Raw genomic sequence first — 6,326 nt, forward strand, 5'->3', positions numbered from 1 at the left:
GCTGCCAAAAATATTCTGCTTTGGTCTACAGTCAGTTTGAGCTTTTGCCCGACATCCACTTGCTCTCCAATCCCATAGAGAGCTGCTCCTCAAATGGTCTGAAGTTTATTTTGCTTTTAGTGCAACTCTTCACTGTGCAGCTGCGCAGTAGTAAACATGACCTTAACACTGAGTGGAGGTTTGGCAACAGCCTGATTGCAAATGTGATCTACAACAGCCATGGAAGGGAGCCAAGCCAAAAGCAGAGTTACAGCTCTTTAAAAACTCAGGCTATAAATGGCTATACAATATCACACTTCACACTGCAGTTTGCAAGTGTGATTAACTGCTGGGCTGTGCCACACCTGCAAATCATTCCTCTGTTTGCAAATGCTGCCCAGTTAATGCAGATGCCCCAGGATCTGACTGTCTTCAAATCAGGTAACAGTAAATGAAGAGTAATAAATCAGTAATATTGCTTGAAACGTGCGTTGTTAAGCAAGTGTGCAAGTCTCCATGGGATCAGGACCTTGGATGGTGAAGTGATGATCTCAAGTGCACTAGAAAATAAAATGGCAGTGTAATTTTAAAGGGTCAAAATGATGGCCTGGTTAATGTAGCAAATAAAAATTAAAAGCCTTCATAAAGTTTTTAGGATAAATGTTTTAAAGTCTTTCTGAGTCGTTAAAGTCTGAGTTTCTAAAGCTTTGTAGTTATAAAACATGTACTATTGCCATGTTTTATAAGATAGAGGGAGCATCTGAAACATGAATACATCTGAGATTTACTTACAAACAGGCTACAGAAATAGCTAGTACTGGCCTGGCTGCTGTCAAAATGAAAGATGATATTAAAAGATGATTTTTTTCTGACAGCAATTGTCTAGGTACAGATAAAAAGAAGATGAAAATAAAGAGATGCAATTAAGTTAATTGTAGCAGAATCTCTGAAGTTAAACATTCCGATAAAATTCTGTGGCCAGTTGTCAGAGGTCAGCATATGAGAAGAGACATCAAAAGTCAATCCTCATAGAATCTTCCACTCTCAAAACAACACCAAGTAGATACTTGGCTCAGGGATATACTTCCAAAGACACAAAAAGCATTTCAAAATTAGTTAGATAATTTCCTCACTTAAACTGGCTTAAATCCCAACCCAACAATTTTTCAACAATCTCAGCTACAGCACAGTCAGGCCCTAAACAAGTGGCTTCCAGACCAGCCTTGTAATCAGCTTAATTTGTAGCTGTCTCTCCACACTTCTCACCATCACAGGGCCCTCACCAGTGGCCATTCAATCACAGGCTCGAGCAGATCAGAAGGATGACTTGGTGCACACTCATTTGCAGGGAGGTTAATTTTTCAGACACATTTAACTCCCAGGTTTCTACCACGCTTGCAGCCCTGGGAACACAAACAATGGCACGAGGTCAAAAAGGTGTAGCAGGGATTAGCTGTGCCTTAACAAAATGTTAAATTATATTTTCATACTGAAGTTCAGGCCTTGGCTCACTACAGCATTTGCAACCCTGCTCATCAAAGCACTCTGACTTGAGGCCCCAGTTACTATGGTGATAAGCATGGAATAAATGTTTATATATAATTAGTTAAATTATCCCTTCAAGAAAGCAGTCGTCCTTCTCACAGGCAGCTACTCATATTTTTATATTTTTTTAATTAAATAGATGTAAAAACAAATTTAAATTTTAAAGCTTAAGAATCACTACTACTATTCATCCACATAATGATAATTTAAATCCAAAGCAAGAATTAAAAAAAAAAAAAAAAAAGAAAGAAAAAATTAATCAATGAGAAACCCATCTCTTCTGACGACTACACTGTAAATGCCCTACAAAATAAGCTAATGCTTGGTTTTAAACATTTTTGGGTTTTGCTTAGTAAAAACAGGAATGATTAATAAAACTATCTTCTTGTTTAACAAAACATAAAAAATACTTACTGAATGAAATACTAATATATGAGTCCTTTTCTTCCGTGCAATCACTGAATTAAGTCAATCCTACTTGTAAAACATAAACAGTATTTTCTAACTCTAAGCTTACTGCAAAAGCAATATGCTGATATAAAGAAGTTAATTTAGTCAAAATGCTTAGTCCATAAACTCATGAGTAGCTTACTTCCTTTTTCAAGACTATGAATCAGCAATTACTGTAGAACCATCTGCCACAAAGATGAATATTCTGCTCAGGGTTTTGGGGAACCCTTTGCCACAATATTTACATGTAACTTCAGGGGTTTTTTTAAATTAAGAAAATACATTCCTAAAATGTGAGCACTAATCATATTACTTAGGATATAAAATGGCCTTAAATTAAAGGAATACTTAAGTTCAGAGCAGACAAGATGATTTCCTAGGATCAATAACTATGAAAACTAATGACCAAACCAAACCACTGAGTTCTTCCCTGAAGAAAAACAATTAATGGACAAAATGCAGCAGAAACATTGCCAGCTGATGAGCTGTCTCTTTCTTCCCACTATGACACCATCTGTTGCCAGCTCTTCCCTGTCCACACGCACTCCACTCCTCTCTCAGCCTGACCCAGATCCAACCCTGCTCTCAAGTGTGACCATGAAATCAAGCTTTATCCACCCAGTGGGCAGCAAGGACTGACTGGTGGTTATGGTGTTTTGGTTGCTGGTTATGGATGGTATTTTGGTGACAGTGGGCAATTAAAGAGGTTTCTAGTTCCAGCCACCCAATACAACCCTTTTCTTTGACTGAAATTTTTATTCATTTTCCAGTCTGCCATCATAACTACGTGTGTACTCTCTCCCCAGTCCAAGTGCTTGGTAAATTAACTTTAGAAAAAATTCAGCTCCATGAAGTGTTTAAGCTAAGACAGATCACATTTTAAGAACTGAGTGAGGAAGCAGACACATGCAGGTTCATACAAGCAGATCATATGTGGGAAACTTCCACTAAAAAGGGCAAAACCTTTTGGTATATTCCTTTTTTCCTGCAGCGTGTCAGGAGCCAGTGCAGACACCTGCTATCTACCCACACACCACAACCTTCTGGTAAGGAATATTGAGTTCCTAACCCTAATAAACCCATAGAATAACATTTAGTTATCCCTTACATGCAGGCTGTAAATTCCTCCAAGGCAAAGAGCTTCTGCAGTGCCCTGCACTTGTTGACACACAAACTATAAAGGGAAGATGTACAGCTGAATGAAAAAGCAGAAGGTAATTTTGTCTTGCTCTAAGAATAGGCCAAATGCCTTCCTCCAGTTTGCATGCAAATTTATTACTGAAGACAATGCAGGTACTTGAGGGAAGAAACTCGGCTTAGAATCTGATTATCTCTTCAGAAACCATACAAATTTTAAAATACCTTCTCAAACACCAAGGTTTACAGCTTTAGCATCTTCTGTCAAGGCAGTTTTAAGTGATAAACAGTTACATATTTATATAAGCTTTGTTTCAATTGAGTGTTCAGCTGCAGGAAACTGTGTTATTGCAAAAGGCACTAACTGGATAATTAAGGCAAACTAAATGTCCTTTTATCATTAAAAACATGTGTTACTATTAATTCACAAACCATTCATTTACATTTACAAGACAACCCACAGCAAGGAACCAGACATGCCCAAACACAGACAACAAGAGCTATTGGTTGTGTTGAAAGCCAGACAAATTGACTACTAAGCAGCAAAGTAATTTCAAAGTGGGTTTTTTTAATCAATATCTTTAATATTTTGAGTTGTTTCCAACTTATATGGTACACAGTCTTAATGATCCTGTTTTCATTTAAACATGAAACAGTAAAGACAGTAAAGAGTTTAGCTAATTTAGGCTGTAGCACAAAAAAAAGAGCAGCTTTTAAGATTTGTCTTGCTTTTAATACCTGAAATTTCATTAATGAGCTGGTCTCTTTCTCTTCTATGCAGATGCAAAAGTTTATCTAACACAGATGACATTGCATTTTGAAACTTTTCTAAGTCACTAAGAATCCTTTTGTTCTTTCCATTTTTCCTCTACAAAAAAGCATTTATGCTGGACATATCAAGCAAGGTTGAATTTACCATCTTTTAATACCACGTACTTTTCAATAAGTTAAATATGGATTATAGTAAGTAAATAACAATGCACATATAAATGCACTACACATTTGCATAAGAATTTCTGAATCCTCCACCATTTCCAAGAGGGTCTAAAGTCTACACAGCCACCTGAGATACCTACTGCATAAGGTGACATAGAAAATGAGTGACAAATCTGTTGTTAATAATCCTCACTGGCGTAAACTGAGTATTAGTGGAGATGCTCCCAAAATGACATCCAGAAAAGCACTAGAACACTTGTCTTAGACATCAGGATTATCACTTATCAACCTCACTGATGCTTAAGTAATGGATTTGTGCATAGTTGTAGCAAGAAAAAAATCAAGAGGGGCTGCCCACAGCAACAACTTTTCACTGGCCCCATCAGGGATGCACGAGGCTTCCAGGTCAGCCTCACTGCTCCAGTGAAATTCTTGGGAAACTGGTTTTATATCTTAACTGGAAGTTATCTTCAGAGTTACTCCAGTCCAAACTCTCTCAAAATATAAGTATCTCAGAACTGTCATGAGAAATATAGGAGAAGCCTCAAAGCTGGCTACTCACAAATGTAGATCTTGAGCAAATACTTAAACTGGCTACTGTGATGCCAAGAACTGAGTACTTTAGGCTTTCATCATATTCTACAGCATATATCTACACATGTGTGCATTCAGTCAGAACGAACAGCCACATGTTCAGAAAGAGATCAATAAAAAATAACCATTTGAGCAGTAAAATGTGTACTGTCTGTTACTAAAATACCAATAAACTAAAGGACTTATATTGTGAGGCTAGTTCTTCTTTAGGGATTATACAAACTAGCTACAAAATTGAACACTACAAAAAAAAAAAAAAAAAAAAAAAATATATATATATATATACGAGATATACTCTTAAAAAGGGAGCCCTGACTGCTTCAATGATGGATGTTTTTTAATCTTAATGCCACAAGCTTTACTGGCTTTATACATTCATTGCTCTTTTTTAGCACCTTCAGGGACCTTGATCATGCAGCGGCATTTCCTCTTTAAAAAGTCCATTTGCAGGAACTGGGAGGCTCTGAGAGCAACACAGCTCATATCTGAGGAAGCTTTATATCTGAGGATTTTTTTTGTTTTGTTTTTAAAACACTGCTTACTCCATACAGCTATTTCAAAGGCTCTTAAGTCCCAGAGTTTGCAACAGCTTTAGGGTATATCCAGAGGCTTTTGAGTGTTGAAAACCAGGTTATACTGAAAAGTATTTCTCTGTAGAATTAATCTAAAATATGCTCTATTTATTGCACTCAGAACAGCAGTGCTTAAAAAAAAAGCTAACAGCCCACACAAGAAGGGCTGCAGGTTGTTCAACATTAAATGTAGTTCTTCATTTACATGTGTGAGAAAAAGTGGAATCCTTCATACACACCAGAGAAATTCTCTCACTGTACCAGATATGGGCATATCTGGTGTGCTGCCCATACAGACTGACCTGGTCAGGAGAGGTAGATTGGGTTTCACCACCAAGAGGATTACAGATTACTCCTTCACCCTAACAGCATCCCTTCTCTCTTCCCTGACCTTAAGCTAAATCCAGTGCTAACTGCTGCTGCATTTGATCAGCAAAGGGCTGGGTATGTATTCCCTGCTATTTAGGCATTACTCAGTCCCTTCCATCCCAGAGTACCATTACAGGATGCAGACACAGAGAGTGAAAGCTTTCAGCTGCTTGCTCCTGAGGTCTTGGTTTAAGTACTGCTGGAGAGGTCATATCCAGCAGCACAAGGGAGTATTGATAACCTGTGTTTATTCTTTGCTACGGATGTCAGAATCAGGAAGCAGCATGTTGCCTCACTGTGCCACGATGCTGTTGCTCAGAATGGTTTCTATTTGCAAGAGGGACATAGCATAAACATTTCCCAGACACATCCTACACTTTTAGCTCTGGGGAGGTAGCAAAATACTCCTGGTGAGCACAAGTCAGCCAGAAAACTGCAAATTATGTTGACCAAAAAGCCACTAGAGTGTTGTTTCTTCTGGTCCAAAATAGGTGTGAGCTATAACAGGAAAAAGACACTGAGTTCAATTTCACTGAGAAGGTTTGTCAGAAGGGCAGTAGGGCCTCATCCACAGGCTGAACTTACCCTGGGAAATCTGGCTCCCAGTGGGTCCAGTAGAACTGGATACACTTCAGTAAATCTTTTCCAGTTCTAACCCATGGAGTCATAGCATTAATAACATGCTTATTATAACGTTGAACAAGTTTCCATATTTTTTTCAATACTGAGATTTAAATGCAGTAC

This window comes from Zosterops lateralis (genome assembly GCF_965231275.1).
Source record: "Zosterops lateralis genome assembly, chromosome: 3".
In the NCBI taxonomy this organism is placed as follows: domain Eukaryota; kingdom Metazoa; phylum Chordata; class Aves; order Passeriformes; family Zosteropidae; genus Zosterops; species Zosterops lateralis.